Source organism: Capricornis sumatraensis, chromosome 2 (assembly GCF_032405125.1).
Source record: "Capricornis sumatraensis isolate serow.1 chromosome 2, serow.2, whole genome shotgun sequence".
Classification (NCBI taxonomy): Eukaryota; Metazoa; Chordata; class Mammalia; order Artiodactyla; family Bovidae; genus Capricornis; species Capricornis sumatraensis.
Window position 1 is genome coordinate 163,010,844 of NC_091070.1, and position 22,821 is coordinate 163,033,664.

General features: G+C 37.6%; 1 protein-coding gene across 6 annotated transcripts in view; it reads right to left on the reverse strand.

The window, feature by feature from the left end:
* ADGRL2 (adhesion G protein-coupled receptor L2) overlaps positions 1-6,922 on the reverse strand; it is a 205,152-nt gene extending 198,230 nt beyond the window's left edge. For all 6 annotated transcript variants that reach the window (XR_011144185.1, XM_068962327.1, XM_068962363.1 and 3 more), the window contains exon 1: positions 6,832-6,922. The gene's annotated coding sequence lies outside the window, so the exon portion shown is untranslated. The remainder of the gene's footprint in view (positions 1-6,831) is intronic.
* Between the last annotated feature and the right edge of the window lie 15,899 nt (positions 6,923-22,821).

Here is a 22,821-nt window from a genome sequence, read left to right on the forward strand (position 1 = left end):
ATTACACCAGGATCCACTTAAAAAATACCTACTTACACCAAAACAGCATTTAAGGGATTTTCATAATTTATGCGTGCGTGCCTACTCAGTCGCTCTTTTGTGTCTGACCCTGTGACCCCATGGGCGCCCCATCAACTGTAACTCAGCAGGCTTCTCTGTCCGCGGAATTCTCCAGCCAAGAATACTGGAGTGGGTAAACTATGCCCTTCTCCAGGGGATCTTCCCAACCCAGGGATGGAACTCAGGTTTCCTGCACTGCAGGTGGATTCTTTACCATCTGAACCATCAGGGAAGCCCTCAAAATTCATAACATATAATTAGCAAAACCTATATATTAAACTTAATAGACCACATTGAAGTCTTGAATAAAATTTAGGAATCAGATCCTAGTTGTAGTTACTCCTTTAAAAGTTATCACATCAGGTCAAGAAAAATGATGTTATTTTAATATTTAATTCCATAATTCTAATAAGAGTAACTATCTCTAAATTAATAAATGTCCTTATCTTTTTTCTGAAAGCATTAAAAAATAATAATAACCACTACTTTACCCATCTTAGGTAGCAAAAAGATTTTAATAAGTTTCAATCTTTCTGATAACATTAAGTCTAATTATAGTAATCCAGATGATTAAATACTTTTCAACCTTTCAACCTTTCTTGATTCAAATAATTCAATCAATAATTATTTGAAGAGATGAATATTTGGGTGGGCCTATAGACTATTTAGTGTTATATAAGAATTTAATGAAGCTACGATTTTAGTCTATCTTTAAAATAGAAATGCTTTCGTCTTTCTTGTAAACAGTTACAAAATCTGTATCTGTTAAGGTAATGTGAACTAATACTTAAACAAATTATCTTAGTAACTGACATGACCAAAACAGGATTTTAAGTCCTTTCCAGGTCTAGTAGCTAAAGTTATTGTTTTTAAATAGCAATCCTATAGGACACTAAATTCTTCAAATTTCCAAAACTAAATCTATATGCAGTTAATCTGTGCAAGTGGTATGGATTCTATTAACATGAGAACAGATTTCTACCAGGTAGGGTTCGGTTCATTCCTTAAAAAATAGACTGTAAAACTCTCTTCATTTCATACTACACTTGTCAGTAAATTCAGCGTTATTGAGTATTTATTCACTAAAGTTAGGTCAAGTAAATATTTTGATAGAAAATAGAGCAATAACATTTTATCACTATGGTGTGCTTCCAGTGATCTTCTGACCTTTCCAACATTTGTCTTAACTCACATATTCCTATATTACTTAAGACATTAAAATATTATTTTAAAAATTTTAATAAAACACACAAAGCTCAAATAATGATCAAAGTTCTAACCCTAAGTAAACCTGGCTTTTAAAGTGATCCTCTTGCTAATTTTAAGAAAGGAAACGCCCAGAAGCTTGGTGTTAACGTTTCTGCTCATTGTGAAAAGTGTAGCAATAAAAACCCCAACTGTTTTTCTTAAATTAAGACTTAAGAGTACTCCATGTGAGATCTGTATATTTATACTAGTTTTTACAACATCTGTAAGTTTTGTTGTCTGTTTTTGATATTAGTCCACTAATAAAGCATAGAATCAAAAGCCTGGAAAAATTATATTTATTGGAAATCTTCAAGTCCAAACCTCAAGTGATTGGTTTGTTCTACCCCACATGATTCAATATTCTGATTTCCCCAACTATCTGCTCCCAGAGCTATCTGCATTTCTAAATTTGTTTTCTGTTGCCAACACATAGGAACTCAGTGATTGAAAATGGCAGCTGAAGTGCTTCTACAACACATTAATTTTTCTCTAAGTAGTCCAATTTTGTCATCTAAATGTTGAAAACTCTTTTCACTGCATTTTACACCTTTAGAGATTTATTGAATTCAGCTCACCATCATATAAAATGAAGAGCAATGTTTTCAAGACAATTTTTAGATTATCACTAATAGCTTTAAAGGATAATGTGTTTTCTTTATAGCACTCTGCATTCAAAGCAGACTAGTTAACAGCAACTTAAGTGCAATAATAGCAATTACATCAATGTGGGCTTTTTTACCTCAAAAGTACTTCCCAGACAATTGAAGAGATCAGATAAATAAACTATCATAAAATGATTTCAGGTTAATAATATACAATTTGAATGCCACTAAAAAAAATTTCATCGTAATCTGAAAAAAACATCCTATTTCACTGAAGACTTACAATATTATTAGGTGATTAATAGTTATTTTTCTCTCCAAAACTTTTTATTAATTTTCACTTTTGAAAGGAAAATAAGGACTTCTGAATGTGTCCTTTTTTTTTTAAAAAAAAAAAGCCCCGTCTGATGAAGGGGTATCAGTTCATGTTCAAAATCAACCAACCATCAAAGGTAGAACTATAACAGATATGTGCTTACAAATCTCCAAACCATCCCTGAGATTTATTTTCATCCTAAAACTAGGTTTTAGAAAATCTAAAGCTAAATAAATAAAACCAATATTTCCCCAGAAGTTGAAGGTAATAGTTCTCCCTTGGCCCATCTGCTTGCCATAAAATAGCCCAAATGACCTAAGTACCTGTTATTTATTTCTTTATTCATGGATATTGAGTTGTTTAAAAAATTCAGAGAACATATTTCTCTGTAAGTGCAAAAAAAGCCATTAGTATATGCTATATACATATGAAGAAAGATCTCTAAGCTGACTTCCAGAGTTTATTATTCAATAAAATACAAAAATTTGAAACAAATCAATATTTAAGCAATTATCTCCATATACAATTCATGAAAAATCTGAGTATCACTTCAAAATCTTTTTCAAACTTATACTTGGAACAGAAGTTGCACTAGCCAAGTTTATGTTGCTTTTAATACTCAAAACTCTCCACGGAGTTTTTTAACCTATAAATTTAGCAAGTGTATTAAAGTTTCCTGAGTATACAAATGAGTGTCCTTTCATCACAAGGTTCTATTGCTATATACATTAATTAAAAGACTTTCTCAGCCATTTTGCTAATATAAAAAAGTGCAGACCTTAGAAAAGTATTAAGTTAACAGGAAAAGCTTTCTCACTCTTCCACTGAAGGGACCCCAAAAGACAGGCAACAGTGACTCTCATAAAATAAAAGGTCACTCTTTTTCTAGGAACAAACCATTTATCAATAGAAAATAATTGTCTTTCCATTTGCAAGGGCTCCACAGCAACAGACAATGTTTTTAGCTCACATAATTACAAAACAGTAAAAGTTCAGAAACACAGCCTGAATCCACCTCCCTATTTTTACCCTTTACAATTCTCATTGCCCTTTGGGCCTCCACTTGGAAGCAAATGGAAGACAGGCTGAAGTTTTCTCAATTGAGCTGAAGCTAAGAAACCTTTGATATGCTAATAGTCCCCTTCAAACGGTAAGAATTCACACTTGCATTAATTCAAACAATTTGTGCAGAATGATGTGAAATGGCACCTCTTTTAGAAGCAAGCAACAAAAGGAGAGAATCGGAATGTCTGAAGAAACTAAACAACAGAACATTTGTTCTGCAGCATTCTATCATGCATAAACGTGCTGGAGGATGGAGCCGAGGGACCACAAAAAGTTCCACAACACACCTGAACAGAAGTATATTTTCTTATAAAGGGTTTCTCAAGTATTACAAAGATACTAAATTTAAGTTACAAAGTTACCCTTTACCTAGGTCAAGAGTCCCATCACAACTGGGGATGTTGCCAAAGACACCAACACAAACCATTCGATTTTTCTGCTATGGAGGCAGATTGCCTCCTTGGTGCCCATCTTTTAAGGTCTGCCCAAGATCAAACTTGATTTAATAAACGACATCCCAACAGGCAATTATTTACCAAATGGATGTGACTTTTCCTCATTGTGTAACTCTTGAGTTGAGCAAAGACCAAACTCGGTGGGGCCCGTTCCAGACACAAACATTGACAGGAAAATGAATGGACCAACCATGTCCGTTAAATGTACGCCTCTGAAAGAGAGAAGTACACAACGTGTAAAGAATGCAGAAGAAAATTTAAGAATTGGGGGCGGGGCGCGGAGGAGAGTGCCTAAGAACCTGGCCTTTGTAACGGGAACCATATGGTTGGTGGCTGCGGCTCAGACGCTCCCAGGCTGCTCGGAGAAGCTGCTAAGCAGCCTGACACCTTTCAAGAAACAGGAGGAAAACATTTCCTCGGTCTGAATCTGAGACAAAACAGTTTGCATCGGGAAGAACGGAATGAGGGGGCCAGCGAAGGGGGAAAGAATGGGGGAGTGGGGAGGCGGGGCAGGAGTCCATAGAAGGTGGGGAAAGATGGACACCGCAGGACTTGTCCCTCCAACTATGCTTTCAGAGGATAGATTGAGTAGGGGATAAAAAAAATATATTTAGGGATAAAGAAAACCGTGCCTTAGCAGCCGCTCATTGCCGCTTTGGCACAGAATAAAGCTTCCAACGATTTCTCCTAACCCAAGCCCCGTAGTTTGGCGAAAGGAACAAACTTTCTAGATTCCTAGCGAAGGAGTCTTGCAGGAGTGCCTCCCCACTGCTGAGGCGCTTCTGTCGCTCCCCTCTCCCTCGCCTCTCCACAGGAGAGCCGGGTGGCCCCAGCCAAGCAAGGAGCCCACGCTCGTTTAAGGGAGCGGGGAGTGGGGGACGGGGGGGGGGTCTCCCTTGCCTCGCGCCCCTCCCACGCCTTTTCCCCCTCAGCTCCCCACCCGGCACCCTGGTCCCACAAGCCAGGCTTCCAGAAGTTCACAGCCCCAGCGTAAAGCCCAGAAGCCCACACCCCGTAACTTCGCCCTCAGGCCCAGCGCAGCCCACTGCTGCCCTCTCACTGCGGGTGCGGGAGGCACTTGGCCCTCCTGGGGCCCGTTGGGTTCTCGGCCCCGCCGCCCGCCCGGCCCCGCCGCCCTTAATCGTTGCCAGCCCCCGTGCCGGCCTGGCCACATCTGGCTGCGCTTTGCTGTCATCCTCGCCTCTCCACACCACCTAACCACCGACAAAAAGAAACAACCACCCACAACAACTCATCCCATCGGCCCCTCACCCCCCGCCCACTTGCCCCGAACTCGCTCCCAGCGTTCGGCCTCCCGGCTCCACTCACAGCCCCGGACGGATCTGCAAGTAGGAGGGGCGGGGGACACAGGGGCGAGCTCCCCGCCGGGGCCTCCCGGGTCCACTCACAGCCCCGGACGGATCTGCAAGTAGGAGGGGCGGGGGAGGGGGGACAGGGACGAGCTCCCCGCCGGGCCTCCGGCGGGGGCGCGCCCCACTTTCTGCCTCCCCAAACAGGCTGTGAAAGAGCGAACGGCGCCTTCTCACCAAGGCTCTCAGTAAATCAAAAAACACTCCACTATCCCCCCCGAGTCCCCTGCAACTACGCTGTAACCAAGAGGACTTCACGACACTGGCAGGGCGAAGCAGCAGCAGGCTGGACAGGAAGGGGAGTTCTGCGGATCGATTTCCGAGCAGGGGGAGGTGGAGGTGGGGGCGAGTAGCCCGAGCCCGCGCTGTTCTCCCTCTTGACCCCGCCGAACTTTAATAGCGGAGCCCCAACTCACCCTCGACTCCCTACACCTCCAGCATCCACCCCTGTGCGGGAGGCGCAAAGCAAACAGGTCTCCGAAGCACAGAGGCACATTGTTCGCTCCCGCGGCTCTTACCTCGGTCTGCGAGCGCGCCCCGGGGGCGGGCCGTCTGGCGCAGGGGCCGCACGGGGAGAGGCGCAGAGGGCTGCGGCCCCCGGGCCGGCGAGGGCCGAGGCCGGCCGCCGAGTCCGCGCGGGAGGCAGCGCCGCGACTCGCCGGCCGGACACAGCGCCGCGGCTCGGCTCGTCCTCCTGCTTGGCCGCCGCCGCCGCCGCCGCCGCCTCCTCCTCCAGCCAAGCAGCCAGCGCCGGGCGGCTCCTGGGGTTAGGTCAACATTTTCCTGCAGTTTCCCACACACCGCTCCGCGAGAGGGGTCTTTGGCACACGCGCGCGCGCGCCCCCAGACCGCACGCTCCTTCAGAAAGATCAGAAATTCGGGAAGCGGAGCGAAAGGGGTGACGGAGGAAAGAACCCGACTGAGGTGCGCAGACTTGAGTGTCCCCCTCCGAGCGGCAGACGCGGGAGGGGCGAGCAGACGCCGGCGGCGCGAGGCCAACTCAGTTCGTCAGGCGAAACCACTCAGCCCGCCGTCCGCGCCGGCCGGGCCGGCATCCTCGAGCCGACCCTGCGGCCTCGGGAGGGAGACGGCAGCGGCCCCTCCTCACATTTCGGGTCCCTGGGCCGAGGTGGAACGGTGACCGCTGCACCCCCCGCCAAGACTGGCTGAAGGCGAGGACTGGGGCTTGGGGAAGCGGGGAGGTGTAGGGACGAGTCACGCCAGCAACGGAGGGGAGGTTTCCCCCCCGCCTCCCGATTCCGACGATCCAGAGGAATTCTCCGGTAAGCTCCCGATTTCGCTCCGGTACCTCTGCGTGTGTGTGTGAGAGAAGAGAGAGAGGGAGCGAGACGGGGGAGCGCGAAGTCCTGACACAGACTCTCCGCGAGGTCTGAACTGGAGTCACCTCCAGCCTCCTCCTCCTCCTCCTCGGCCTCCTCCTCCTCCACCCCAAATCCCCACCTCCTCAGCCCCGCGAGTTCGGCTAATCATATAAACATATTAGCGTGTACAGCGACAAAGGATAAATCTCTCCCTCCTGATTTTTCAAGCAAAGGGCTCAGGCAAACTCAAAAGATTACAGGCTGCTAAGTACAAAACATGGAGCAGATAATCTATAACTCATTGCCGCCCAATAGCCATTTTCCACTCCATTTGAGCAGCTGCGGCGGTGGTGCACCCGAGCAAGGGGGAGGGGAGCGAAAGGGGACACTTACGGGCTCGAGAGGTTCGGGTGGCGGCGGCGGTGGCCCAGCAGCCGCCCGAGAACTGCCCGGCCCCTGCTCCGCCGGCCCGGCGGCCGCAGGGCTGTCCGGGCGGCGGCGGCGGCGAGGGACGCGCGCGCACGGACGCGGAACGCGCCCCGGAGGCGGCCAGTGTTGGCTAGCGCCCCTCCTTTCCCCTCCCCGTCGACTCGCCCGCCCCTCGGTCCCCGGGCTCCGCATTCAGTCCACCCCCCACCGCCCCTCCGCATCAACACACCCATTCCATGCCGATCCCCCACCTACCCAAACTCCACTCACTGCGCGCTCGATCCTCCGCGCGCTCCTGCAGCGCGCGCTGTCCATCCTGTCTACACACACGCACTTTAAAAACATTTCTTTTATTTCTGGAACGGGGTGAAAGGTATTTGGGAGACCGCGAAACTCCGGCCTCCGAGGCGGGGCGCTGGGGGCTGGCCTGCAGCTCGGGGGGGTCCCCTCCCCTCTTCCCTCCAGGCTCGGGAGCTCTCTCCTTGCCTGCACTTCTGAGAGGCGCCCAGGATGCGTCTTTTACCCACCCCGTCTCCAGGTTTTCTCTTTTCTCCGCGCAGCGAGCCGGAGGCCCCGAAACTTTTAGTTTCCGCGGCCCTCCTTTTGTGTGACTGTTCGGAGGAGAAAGAACGTCTGTTCTCCTCGGCTGCCTCCGTCCGGCTGCGGCGCGCGGGGGACGCTCCAGGGTTAATGCGTCTTTGATACCTGAGATTTCCGGCGAGCTTGTTAATGAAAGTTACATTTTTTTTTAATTGCGATGACTTTTTCTTTGTAGTTACAGAGAGCTAGCCAAACTTTGACTTTATTGACTGTATTTCACAAGAGCGTTTTGTTTGTTTTTGATTAAACCCACCAGGGTAAGCAAAGGAAGGAAAGGAGACTACAAGGCTCTTTTCTCGCAAGTGCATTCATCGCGCTATTTAGGTCTGTTTCCCTCATTTCCTTACATTGAAACTGCGTTTGCTCTTGTCCTCTGACCACACTTCCTTGCACCTCTCTGCTGGTAGTGTCAGCAAACAGCCAGGCAGCGCCTACGATGGACCCAAACTGAAGAGAACAGACCACGACGGAGAAAATCGTGCTTGAAAAATGTTTGAAATCCACTTGTGTCCTTTGCATACGAATAAAAACAAACCTGGATTTTTTTTTTTTAATTACGAAATTTCTGAACTGAAAGTGACTACATTTTCTGATGTATTTCGAAATCACTGTTTATGCTAATGAATGCAGACATCAATTAAAGAAGCATGTTTTCATTGGTTTTCAGGAAAAACTGATATTCCAAGATTTAAAACCTCTAGAAAATAGAATGAAACTTGAGATTCTTTGCTTTCAGAAACAATATATACTGTGTGTTGCTGTGGGTATGCTGCAGTCATACTTCAGAAATCATTTCAAATAACAGTGTTATTAAAATGTCAACAGCAGATTTTTCGAAAGACATGAAGACTCTAAATACCTATATTTTGTCACAAAGCCAGATATTTGTAGTACTAAAGTAAATACAACTATTGGTCAAGTTTTCTCTCAACTTGTAAAAAATCAAGTTAAAAGTACATATGTGTAAATAACTGAAACATGCTCTTTTGGTTGATTCATTTTCATTTTCTCAGATTCAAACAAGAATCCTTGATGATCAATTTTTTTTCTACTCATGTTTTAATATTCTCACCAATATTAAAGATAAGAGGAGCCACTTAGAGCATTGGTGCTTTAAACTACATAAACACTTCTATTTGCGTAACATAATTCAAATATTATTGATGCAGGATATAAACTAAGGCTAGGAACAAAACACAGTTATGCAGAACTAGTGTGAAACCTTATTTCATTTTTACATCTGTCAGAATTTAGTCAAAAAGAAGGTAAAGTTACAGAACTCTCAGACCTCAGAGGTCATTTATATCATGGTCTCCTTTTAAAATTATTTTATTCATGATTATAAACCAAAATATTTTAAACAGATAAAAATTTGCATTTACTGAAAAATTTTAGCCCTTTCTTTTGTTCATCTTTGAAGATTTTTCATTTATCCAGGCATGATTCCCAGTGAATGCATAGATCAGTCTAATCCTATTTTCTTTGGGGAGGCAAAACTTGGGCTGAAGTTTTTATTTAGTAAATTTAGTTAGTAATCAGTAGAAAACGTTGCCTGATTTAAGCTGCCCATACGTTTGCCCATTTACTTATTTATTTAACTCTCTCAGAAAGAATCTCAGGAAGAACTCACTGTCTACATTTCTTAGGTCTGACGTACTTTGATGTTCAGGACGTAAGTGAGTCACTCTCCACTGTGTTCCTGAAAAGACTATAAGAAAAGGAGGATGCATGGGAGGGGGAAGACATTGTCAAGAAGTGGGTTAAAACTATAGGGAGTGGGAAATGCCTCATACAGGTTTTTAATTTTAATGCAATAGGATATGTATTTTATAGAGTTCAAAGGGTTCAGTGCCTTTTTTTCTAAGAATATAATAAGCTTGGTGTTTTAAAAATTATATCTAAATGTATTCATTCTCTAGGAGGTAATGTTTTAAATATTAAGGAATTTTTAATTCTTTCCTTACATTTTACACATGATAATGCTTCATCCTTCTCTGTATTCACAAAGGACTGAAACAGAGCTTTTTAATTGCATTGATATATTCAAGATTAAGCTGTTAGCCACAAACCTGCATTACAAAGGAAAACTTAAATAACACACACACATATACAGACAACATAATTTGCCTGACACTTCATGACAATTCAAAACATAATTTGTAACAATACAGGTGTTATGGTAGGAAGAAAAAATGAAATGAGAAGCCTAATAATGTCTGCAGATGTTAGCAAGCTAAGGAGAGTTGGAGTATGTTATGCATTCTCTGCAATCCAATCAATTTAACTACTCAATCTATATTATTCTTTAAGTAATGGCAAAATCATTGACTTATTCATAATACTTGCTAATTGTTTTTAAAAATAAATCCTACAAAGGACAAAGGAAACACCCATTTCCATTTGTTTTATGTTAAATCAACATCTAACCACTCATGGTGATTTCATTCAAAGAAAACAGAAGGAACTCATTAGTTTATGTGGTTTGAGAGATTGATGGGCTTCAAACATTTTAACCATACATGTTTTTTCCAACTGTAGAAACTCGTGTTTTTAATTTAAACATCTTTAGGAAACTAAAGATTATTTTATTCAATGGGTTCACATATTTCTGATACAGAAATTATGCTAACTTTTAAAGCTATTTACCATCCAGGCATCTTTCTTTAGAGCAAAGTGGTGAGGTACATGTCAAAATACAAGTGTGAATACCAATAGTATAGGTACCAATTTAAAGACTCTGAAAAAGTATGAAAATGGGCAGGGTTGCAAAATATTGTGGTTAGTCTAAGCCAGCAGAACACTGGGAGTAACCTGTTCAATGCCCAACTCCAGCAAAATTGGAAATAGGTAAGCTAATTCTAAAAGGGGACACAGAGGAAGACTAGGGTGGTACAGGGAGAAGATCCAGATCTTGATAGTGGGCCAAAAATTATATGAAGTTTGAGCTACACTCTGTAGAGACCAATGAGACTAGATTGTATTCATTATTTTTGCCTGTGATTAGAGAGCTCTGTGAGAGTTCTAAAATTAAGCAAAAAACAGGTGAAACTGGTCTAGTTTCTAACACAGAAATAGAAATAAAATTAGCTAGATTTCATCCTAAACTCTGTGTTCCCTTTTCTTCATTGTCCCTGCTCAATGATGCTTAGTGCTGAAACTAGTTTTCCCTACTCTAGAAAATAAATCTTTTAAAGCTCTAGAGCAAATCAAAGCAATATATAAATACCCAAACTAAATTAGAGCTGGTTGAAAGTTCCTAGCTTTGTTTTTCATCTTAACTTTGCCATGCATGTAGGCTGAAAAGAAATCAAAACTCATTTTCCATGAAAGCAGAAACATATGAAAGCACTTGCCAAAGCCAATGAGCTTTTAACTCTTCTCCCGGTTCTCTCCAGGCTGAGTGAATCTTGGTCCAAGAAGGACAAACCCTATCTAAAATGTAGAGATGCAATCTCCCAAACTAATGATAGTTTCAACTGTATTATAAATGTGATTCTGGTGTCTGTGTTTAATGATATTATTTAGAAGTATATAATCACATCCATTATTAAATACATATCATTTTGTAGTTGTTGTTGTTGCTTAGTTGCTGAGTGGTGTCTGACTCTGCTACCCCCTGAACTGTAGCCCTCCAAGTTCTGTTCATGAGATTTCCCAGGCAAGAATCCTGGAGTGGGTTACCGTTTCCTTTTCCAGGGGATCTTCCTGACCCAAGTATCGAACCCATGTCTTCTGCATTGGCAGGTAGATTCTTTACCACTGAGCCACCAGGGAAACCCTATCTTTAAATATCTACCAAAATAACTGGTAGCTTGACTCTTTCTGTGTGCCTAAAGTACTTATGTACGTCTAACTGTGTATAAAAGATTATACCTTTTTTTTTACCATTATGATACTCAAAAGTAAGCAAGTTAAAAAAGATACCCCTCATAATCATTGCTCCACGGAGTCTTACAAAACTCAAAGTTAATCTTTCTTTCCATAGATTTATTCTCATAATTATTGGGTAATCTCCACACCTTGAGGATATTTTATAATCGTCCTATAGATCTATAAATGTGTCTATCGAACCAGAAAGTGTAAGTATAAGAACACTCCCTTTATAGAAAGCTTATAATAATTTTTTATAATATTTTTTATCATAAATTCTCATCCCTTTTCTATATATGCAAAGCTCTGTCAACAATACAGATGAAACTTCTTTAAATTTTTTGAAAAAAATTCTAAAACTAAAAGTAACCGAAAATCACAACTCTTTGTTTTAAATATAAAGCCTGTATAAAGTGGGCAGTTCTTCGTAAAGCAGTATGCATCAGATGAGAACAATAGCAAGGCGGTGGTTAATAGTAGAGGCAACTCCACTTTGATTGAATCTAAACCCTCAAAGATAACCAAATAGCAATTCACAGAAGTCTAAATTGAATTTTTAGTGCCTCTGAGAATATGACTTTGATTATTCATGTCATAGTTCATTGTATTGTAGTATGGCAAAACTTGCAAAATGCTTTTAAGAGTCAGGAAACAAACTCACAAATGCCTTCTTTGCATTTCAGAGAGTAAGTCAAAAGTATAATTATATAAAACATAATATTTCATATTAGAACACATTAAAGTTATCTTAATGATACAGCATAAAATAATAATTGAAATATGTCATTTTGGTATTTTTTAAACACAAAATTATTTCGGTTTTGAAAATATGTGATCATCTACAATTACGTAACAGGAAATGTTTGACCTGGACTTTTTGATTTTTCTGATCATATATATTAGCTGTTACTAACATTGTTCATTATTTTGTTCTCTAATTAATGTGGTGGTTATTTTTTTAACTCATCTTTTTTATTTTAAAAAGACCTTTATTTGTTGTATATATTTTAATGAAAATTAGTTTGTTTCAGCATATGAAAACTAGAACAGCAATTTGCAAAGGTTTTTCTTCTCAACCTAGTTCTCATCATAGTTTTTGATAAGATAATACAATGTTGCCATCTCTATTTTCAAGAATAATTTAAATCTTTATAATTAGGTTTTCAACTTATTGTAACTCTTTACAATGCATTCTTAAAGTCACTATGAAATCCATCACTTAGGTCCTAGACCAAACAATGATGTAATAGGCATATGTTTTTGTGATAAGTAAAGTGCATTAGAAAAGAATATTTTTTTAAAATCAGTATCCAAATTTAGAATCACATTAAAATGTAGTCTGCATTTCAAAGAAGGACTGGAATGATTTGGTAATGATAAGGTTTTGTTGCGTGATATTTAATGAAGAAATTTTAGTTTAGGTGAAACAATAAAAACAAATAAATAATCTTTCCAGCTGTTCTACATTAAAAAGTTGTCAAACCATCAGGTGGATAATATATTCTCTGAATGATTTTGATTCAGTGATAGGGATGTGCTGTACTGAACACATCTCTTATCCAAATGTACTAGTTACCAAAAATCACATATCTACAATATAACTTAAGAGGAGTATTATTGCATTAAAAGTGTTCCCCCTCATTATGGGAATGTAATTTATGACACCAATTTAATTAGTACTATGCCTTTACTAGCTGAATTTAATGACCCAAATTCAAACCACATATATTTCTTGTTCAGACAATGTGGAATACACTGCAAGAAAAGTTAATTTCCTGTTTATTATATAATGATAATTGAAATGCAATAATTCATGCAAATATGCTGTTACTGCTATATATGAAGTGGCATATCTCAAGGAAGATGTCATGGAAATAACATGAAAAATATTTACAGTTTGTTAAAATCAGAGAAAATAATCGAATTTGTTAAAATCAGAGAAAAGACTTCCAGGTATAAAATGTAAATATTCCAGAAATCAAAGAATGTAAACTATTTTTAAATAATATGGATCCCCAGAAGACTATCATTTATCATGTTAAAATAAACTTATGGATAATCAAATAAGGAATCTGAAAAATATTTTTTAAAATGAATTTTGACATTTCATATAATTGCTCAATATTTGCTTTCTCTCCGGTGCCCTATTACAAAATGATTTTAAATATGATTTATATAAATCAAAACAATTTATGCAGATGTAGATTTGAGATGATAATGCTGACCAGTTTGTTTATGTTGAATATTTCTATACAGGAGGAAATCATGTGATGTCAAAATAGATACTAAATTCAATCTTTAGAGAACTCTTTAACTATTTAGGTAAATTTATAGTTTATCAAAATTTGGAGGTAACTTGTTACACCTTATCACTGAGGGAAATCTATCTTTGACTCAATTTTCCAGTTAATGAAAGAAGTGTTTAAATACTCTGTAGTTAGATTATTAACTTCTACAAAACTGAAACAGATGTGTGTCTTAGTATGCCATTAAATTTATGATTTACATAGAACCCTTACATAGAGCTGAGCAGAGGCCAGTGATTCTAATTTGCTCTAGATTTACAATAACCTGATCTGGTTTTTGTAAGTACTGAAACACTTTAAACAAAATTAGAAAGCAGTTGTGCTTTGTGTGATTAAAGATGCAATTCCCTTTGGAATAATGAGAAAAGTTAGAACATGTTTCTTTCTTTATGGATGTTTCTATTATAAACACGAGTGCTATACATTATATATTTTTGTTACTATGATTTCCTTGTTTTTAATTATAAAATAAACCAATTGAAGTTCATTGGAGTCTCAATTGAAACTATGCCAAAATTTAGCTGAAGAATGTGTACTGAGATTCATAAAAATCCTTAAAAATTTTCCCAGGGTCTTAAGGTCTTATTATACAAATACTAGTTCACCATAATTTTCTAGAGCAAAATATATTTCTGATTAAGACCCACACAGCAAAATGACTTGAGTGCCAAACACATTTCAAGCCCTAGAAAATGGCATATATAAAATTGCTCAAGACAAATGATTACTGGATTCATTTGGTTACAAATAGAAAGCGGTTTATTTTATCTCATTACACAAATAATAACATGTATAGCACTGTTATTTAAATCTCCTTCTACTTTGTTTTGTGAATTATAATCCAGCAGCTTCTAAAAATCAAATCTATAAAAATACATTATTTTTAACACTGTGGATACTGGTTCCTTAAAAATCAGTCAAAAAGGTTGATATATCATTGCAAGCATTTGTGTGTATATTTATGTTTATAGAAAATAACTACATGCAAGAATATTAATTCATTAAAAGTTTATCTCTCATAAAACCTTTATTAGCCCTCGAAGTCTTTGCCACTTCATATAAAATGATTTATCTTTTGAATAAGAAGGTTCCATTAATCTGTTTGACAAAAGAATTTTTAAATCATTTAAATAATTTATTTGAGTGAATTATTTAAATTCTGTAAAATATATATATATATGAGCGCATATATGTATATATCTGTGTCTATATATTTGTGTTCTGCCACAACATCACAGAAGAAATACAAAATAGAATTCAGAATACATTGTCCTTGACACCACCAGTGTCACTTAGTGTAGCTGCCCATGTGTTCTTTGATCACCCACTATTTGCACAGGACATCCCCCTGCCCCGCCCTTAAAGGCCATTTGGTACAAAAGGGTGATTTACTGTCAGAGAAACATGTATGTTATTTTCTATATTCATTTTCAATTTTGCATTTTTACTGAGATACTAGGCTGACATTTTTCAAACTGTAAGGATAATAAAAGCAATTATTCAACGCTAAGAAAATCTGCTTTCCTCCATTTGGTGCTCTAGGTGCTACTATACTCCCTCCCCAGAGAAATATATCATTTGTGGAAACAAAGGGCAAATACACATGGAAAATAAATAAGAATATACATAAAAATTTATAAGCAAATACACAAAACTAATTAGGACATAAAGATTTAAATGATATGTTTAATATGCATGGCATTCAGGAACTTTAACTATATACTATTTCTTCAGACTGGTACTTCACAACATTTTCTCTCAAATAGATCTTATTATTCTTTTTTCTTCCTTTGAATATGCATTTTTACTTATAAAAAATAATGAAACCATTGGATTTCCCCCCAACTTTAGGTAAGTTATGGAATAAATTTGCCACGTTATCTTCAATTTTATTTTTAAACATGCCAGAAAATAAGTTTCAGTTGCTTATCTCCTGCACACAACAGAACAAGTTTTTATCATATATATATATGTTGTTTTTATCTAAGTCAACTTTTTATTGGAAACTTCATCCAGTTTTTTCTTTGCAGCACTGTTCTCTCTGTTAGGTTTTGGTGGGTTCATTTGGGTTTTATTTTAATTTTGTGACCCATCTTTTCAACAAATTTCTTATAACTTTAATTTACCAGGACGGTACTAACTTTACACAAATGAAAATCTCAATCTGTGCTCGTGACATGTAGTAAAATTTAAAGCCTTGGTCTTCTCTGGATTCTCCCACTTGTCCAACCATCCATATATATCACCATACCATCGTGTACCCATGGAATTCTCTAGGCCAGAATACTGGAGTGCATAGCCTATCGCTTCTCCAGTGGATCTTCCCAACCCAGGAACTGAACCGGTGTCTCCTGCCTTGCAGGTGAATTCTTTACCAACTGAGCAATCAGGGAAACCCATTGTATACCCATTACTCACAATACTCAAACCTTAGTAAGGAGGAAAGAATCCCTCAGCACCCTCATACAACTTTTAAAGTCCCTGATATACCAAAGTAGCACCATGAACTCTGGGGGAGACAGTAGTCTTTTAAATGTTCATTAGATGTGTGAAACTGAACTTCTCTGGAAGCACCTTCCTCCCTACCCATGTTCTTGTATCTAGAAAATGTAAATTTTCCCCCAAATACCTCCAAGTTGTAGGATTCAGTAAGTAATATCACACTGCTTAGAAGTGTATGTACCAATCAAAGCAATTTTTGTGTTTTTTTTTTAAATCATTTCTCCAACTCTTTATTTTTTAAGAATAGTATCTTTTTTACTGTTTAACAAAGAGCCTGAGCTATAATTGGTTGTTGGAAAGCATTTATGGAATAAATGAGTTAGAATCCTATAATCATAAATACTGTTATAATATTTAGTTTAATAAGGCAGCTGCTTGTTGTACAAACATTAAAGCACTGCTTTGCTGATACAGATATTGTAAGTCAAACAACCTAGAAATCTTGTACAAATGTACTTATCACAAGTGTACATATAAACAATATGCACATAAATCTTAACAAATTTGTTTAGCCAATTTATTGAAATATTTTTATAGATCATATGTAAATACTTTAATATCTACGCAAATTAGTGATTAAAATGAAATTTAAATATTTTCCAAAAATTAATTTGATAATAATGTTTGTGTGTATGTGTGCTTTTAAGTAAAGAGAAACACAAATATAGATTAAATGTTCAAGCAATTTCTAGGACTATTAATTATCTTTGTGTGTGTTTGTGTCTATGTATATTGGGGGATAGGAAGTATATCTAGGAAGACAGAAAAATAATTATTGCATTTGAGTTTTTAAATTCAGAGAAGTTGTAAAGTTGATTGTTCCATTTTACCTAGAACGCTGCTTCTCCCTTCAAATGCTTCAGTCTCAACAACTTATATAAGATAAAGATGTTTCTAGGGAACCTCAGAAATTTGAATCAACAGGCTTACGTGGAACTTTTCAAGGGTTATATTTTATACCCTGGCACTTTGGTCTTATTTAAAAGCAAAATCCCTGACATCTTCTACATTATGGTAAAAGGTACCATACTTCTATTTTAGTTCACTTATGATTCACTAAGCAAAGACTGGAACCCTACATTCAAGAGCCAAAAAGAATTTTTATCAATTTTTTCCTTCCAAATCACCAGCAATGTTATATCTTAAAGTATATTAATTAATCAAAATTATCAAAGAAGATGTTCTGACTTCCTGCTGATATTTTAAATATTATTTCTTTTTGTTTACATTCTATTTTCTTTTTTAATCTTTCCAAAATATATTATGATAGTACTTTTTATCTAAGAAAATCATATTATTATTTTATCTTTCTTTGATGACATAGAATTTTTCAATGTTGAAGAACCATCAATTGACCATTGATTATCATAGCACTTATTACACACATCACTGTATTTATTGATTTATTCTTCCCCTACTAAATAGTAAGCTCCTTAAAATCACACTAAAGTTTATATGCCCAGCTCTTAGCACAGCACATAATAGAGGTCATATATTATATAAAATCTTTTAAATAAATCTATTTATATAACAGATTTTATGTAAAATCTAACCACAAAAGTAATTTATTGGCCCCATAGGTGTTGGGCCACACTGTTTTATTTTTAATCTACTTTTTGTCAACTTTTAAAAATTGAAAGGCTTCAGTTAAAGTTGGATTTTCAGCTTGTGTGGGCTGAGGGAGGGTGGTTGGGAAGGGCGTGAGGGGAGCAGGAGTAGGTCCAGCAACTTTTGACATAGAATTGTTGTTCAGTCACTCAGCTGTGTCAACTCTTTGCGACTCCATGGACTGCAGCACATCAGGTTTCCCAGACCTTCACCATCTCCTGGAGTTTGCCCAAGCTCTGGTCCATTGAGTTGGTGATGCCATCCAGCCATCTCCTCCTCTATCATCCCCTTCTCCTCCTGCCTTCAGTCTTTCCCAGTATCAATGTCTTTTCCAATGAGTTGGCTCTTCCCATCAGGTGGCCAAAATATTGGAGTTTCAGCTTCAGCATCAGTCCTTCCAGTGAGTATTCAGGGTTAATTTCCTTTCGGATGGACTGGTTGGATCTCCTTGCAGTCCAAGGGACTCTCAAGAGTCTTCTCCAACACCAGTTTGAAAGCATCAATTCTTTGGTGTTCATCCTTCTTTATAGTCCGACTCTCACATCTGTACATGACTGCTGGAAAAACCAAAGCTTTGACTAGACGGACCTTTGTCAGCAAAGTAATGTCTCTGCTTTTTCATATGCTGTTGAGGTTTGTCATAGCTTTCCTTGCAAGGAGAAAGCGTCTTTTAATTTCATGGCTGCAGTCACCATCCACTGTGATTTTGGAGCCTAAGAAAATAAAGTCTTTCACTGTTTTCATTGTTTTCCCATCTATTTACCATGATGTGATGGGGCCATATGCCATGATCTTAGTTGTTTGAATGTTGAGTTTTAAGCCAGCTTTTTTACTCTCCTCTTGATGTAGAATACCTCATAGCAACCCTCAGCAGGAGAAGCTTTCTCTTTCAAACAAAAGGTTCACTCTTGGACTCACCACACTCTCCACCATTCCTTATTACCTTCTTAGAACCAAGGCAGTATCTTGTGCCATGAGTCAACCAATTTGTGATTTTTTGTTTGTTTGTTTTATGTTCTCCTTTAAGAGTGGCATTCAAAAAAAGTGAAATGTATCTTCACCTATTATCTCTGTAAAGTGGGAAATGGAATGATAGATGAAGAGGACTATATATTTCACCCAACTGCCCTTCACTTGCTAACATTTTTTTTATTGACTCACATTAAATATTTTAATTTTTGAGCTGCAGTGACCAGTAATTTATATGTAAACAAATGTGTGATATGCATATACTGTTAATATACATCTTAAGTTATGAGGAAATGTATTAAATAGTAGTCATAGTCTTTTTTTGTTAGGCTTTGCATGTATACTAACTCATCTGTGCGCTTACTACATAGCTCAATAATAAAGTTATAGTGCCCTCCTTATTCTTACTGATTGGCTTAATCCTCTCTACTTATGTTTACATGTAATAATTTTCTCTTTACTCATCACTTGAAACCACTTTCCACCACTCTTCCACTGATGTTTACTCTTGCATTTTATTTTCTTTCTGAGACCAGTCTAGTTTCCCTACAGGAGACAAAACCTTGGCATTACCAAATGATGGTTTTGATTCTTCTGTATTACCTAATATCCCATAAGTATAGTTCACCAATGGAGAAAAAATGAAAGGAACCAGTCTTTTTCAACCAAAAAAATGAAAATAAATACCCTTTTAAGGACTAATACATATAGTTCAGAAGACTTGCTAGCTAAACAAGTAATTAAGACATGTTCATTTAGCAGAAACCATTAAGTACGAAATGTTTTAAAGCAAACAAGATAAGCTTTTACTAAAAATTATTAAAAGTAATTGATGGTCTCAGATATATTCAAAAATTATTCTTCCTTAAAGTTATACTTTTCAAAGGAGACTGTTTATTTAGAATTGAGTTTATCTATTGAACCTGAGATTGGGATCTCTTTTTTTTTTTTTTCACTATTGCAAATGTGTGTTTCTTATTTTTAGTATATCATTATTCTTATTTTATTTTGTATTTTTATTTATGAATTATGATCATAGGTCAAAACATCTTTCCATGGAATATAACTCTATTTTATATAAGTATGCAAACTAGAAAATGTGATCATAATAAATTATTCCACAAAATGAAAATCACTTTCATTAAACATGCTTATATTTTAAAATTCCTATAAATTATATTATTTGCATAATATCCTTTGTATCAGTTAAAAATCACAAGTAATATATCCACTCTAAAAAGACTTTTGTGCTCATGTCATAACAGCTTTATAAAATTTTTAACTAACTGTTCTTTTCTTAAAGTGCACAAACACCTGCCTAACATTTTATTTTATTAAAGAACTATCTAGGCAGCTTCACCATTAAGACTATTAGAACAGTTAGATCTATCAGTTGTTAGAATAGACACGATTTAAAAGAAAATTATTACAAATCATTTCCTGTACCTAGAAACAGATATTGGCAAATATGATTGAATCTCCTTCATATTAGAAGTGTTCTTTTGTTTTTCACTACACAAGGTGCTTCGAAATGATGAAAAGAAAATTGAGTTTCCATTAATTTCAGCATTTCTTTTTTTAAAAAATTTTATCTTTCCTTCCTTTTCACTTTTCCTGCCAAATTGTAAAATAAAAGATATATTTAACTCATAAAAGTGAATAATTAATGTGGCCAATTAATTCAGTTTGTGTCCATGTTAAAAAGTACAAAATAGTTTTACTGTTATTTTTGACTCTTAATAACATACATACATTAAGAAGTGGGATTTCTTTTCTGAATGCTTAATAAACATCGCCATGAGGCTATTCCTAAGGTGAAATTATTTATATTCACTTCTCACTTAAAATTCTACAGGTTGGTATAGTCAAGTATTTGGTAAATACCATTTTAAATCACTTTGCTTTGCAAAAGTTTTTGAAACGTCGCCACTGAGGTGCTTGACATATCCTTTCAAAAAAAGCCACAGATGTAACTTTTGAAAAATAAGACTATATTGGAGATTAACCTTTTCTTCTCCCTCACCTTGAAAAAGATCAGCTGAAAAAGATCTGAAAATGGCCTCATAAGGTTTAAATTCCATTAACTTTCAGTTCAGTTCAATTCAGTCGCTCAGTCCTGTCTGACTCTTTGTGACCCCATAAACCGCAGCACTCCTGTCCATCACCAACTCCCGGAGTCCACCCAAACTCATGTCCACTCAGTCAGTGATACCATCCAACCATCTCATCCTCTGTCGTCCCCTTCTTCTCCTGCCCACAATCCCTCCTAGCATCAGGGTCTTTTCAAATGAGTCAGCTCTTCACATGAGGTGGCCAAATACTGGAGTTTCAGCTTTAGCATCATTCCTTCCAAAGAAATCCCAGGGCTGATCTCCTTCAGAATGGACTGGTTGGATCTCCTTGCAGTCCAAGGGACTCTCAAGAGTCTTCTCCAACACCACAGTTCAAAAGCATCAATTCTTCGGCGCTCAGCCTTCTTCACAGTCCAACTCTCATATCCATACATGACCACTGGAAAAACCATAGCCTTGACTAGATGGACCTTTGTTGGCAAAGTAATGTCTGTGCTTTTGAATATGCTGTCTAGGTTGGTCATAACTTTTCTTCCAAGGAGTAAGCGTCTTTTAATTTCATGGCTGCAATCACCATCTGCAGTGATTTGGGGGCCTAGAAAAATAAAGTCAGGCACCGTTTCCACTGTTTCCCCATCTATTTGCTATAAAGTGATGGGACCAGATGCCATGATCTTAGTTTTCTGAATGTTGATCTTTAAGCCAACTTTTTCACTCTCCTCTTTCACTTTCATCAAGAGGCTTTTTAGTTCTTCCTCACTTTCTGCCATAAGGGTGGTGTCATCTACATATCTGAGGTTATTGATATTTCTGCTGACAATCTTGATTCCAGCTTGTGCTTCTTCCAGCCCAGCATTTCTCATGATGTACTTTGCATATAAGTTAAATAAGCAGGGTGACGATATACAGCCTTGATGTACTCCTTTTCCTATTTGGAACCAGTCTGTTCCATGTCCAGTTTTAACTGTTAACTTCGGTTAATGCTAATTTTAAGATGGTCTTTAAAAAAAGTTTTTGTTTTTGTTTTAGTTTTTCACAAAAGCAAAGTAACTTAAAAGTTTAGAATTTGGACCAGGCCACCTGGGTTCACATCCTAGCTCTACCACTTTCAAGCTGTGAATCCTTGCATAAGTTATAGAAGCTCATCTTTAACCATTATTTTCTTTTCTTATTTATAAAATGGGAATAATAATTACATGTACTTTGTAGTGTTGTTGTATGTACTTTGTAGTGTATTATATGAATTAATACAGGCAGTACCTGGCACATAGTAAGTCCTTAAATATTTGCTATTATTTTGGTATAATCAATACCATAAGACATTTGACAATTATTCAAAATGCTGCTACATCAATGCCTAAAATTATATGAACTGATGAGGAACAATTTTGAACATTCTTACATCTTTTTCCACTTGGGTTATATTAAAGCAAAGAATTTCAGAAGTATATTTTGAAATATACAGCTTTATATTGACTACATAGAAATTTATTATGATATGTATGTCAGTGTTCTTGTTGATACTTTGGTTTATTTTGTTAGCAATTTGAAGAGTCCACTTGCTCTTTTGTTATGTTCATAGCTTACTATTTTCATTCTTTTTTTTGTTATTAGTATAAATGGTTGTTTTTCCTTAAATCCATAAGAAGATAATCTGGTTAAACTTATACTTTTAAGAGTTAAATACAATTAAAGATAGTTGTCTTATAAACATCCTAATTCATTTTTGTTGACTTATAACCCTTCATAGTCCAAAAATAATTTACAAAGATTTATAGGCAAATAATAACTATAACTAAGGCCATGATATGGAAGCAACCTAAGTGTCCATCAACAGCTGAATTGATGAAGATATGGGACATATATACAATAGAATACTCTTCAGGCATAAAAAAAAGAATAAAATTTTGCCATTTGTAACAGTATGGATGGACTTAGAGTTTATTATGCTAAAGTGAAACCAGTGAGACAAAGACAAATACTGTATGATTCCACATATATGTGGAATCTAAAAAATATAACAAGTT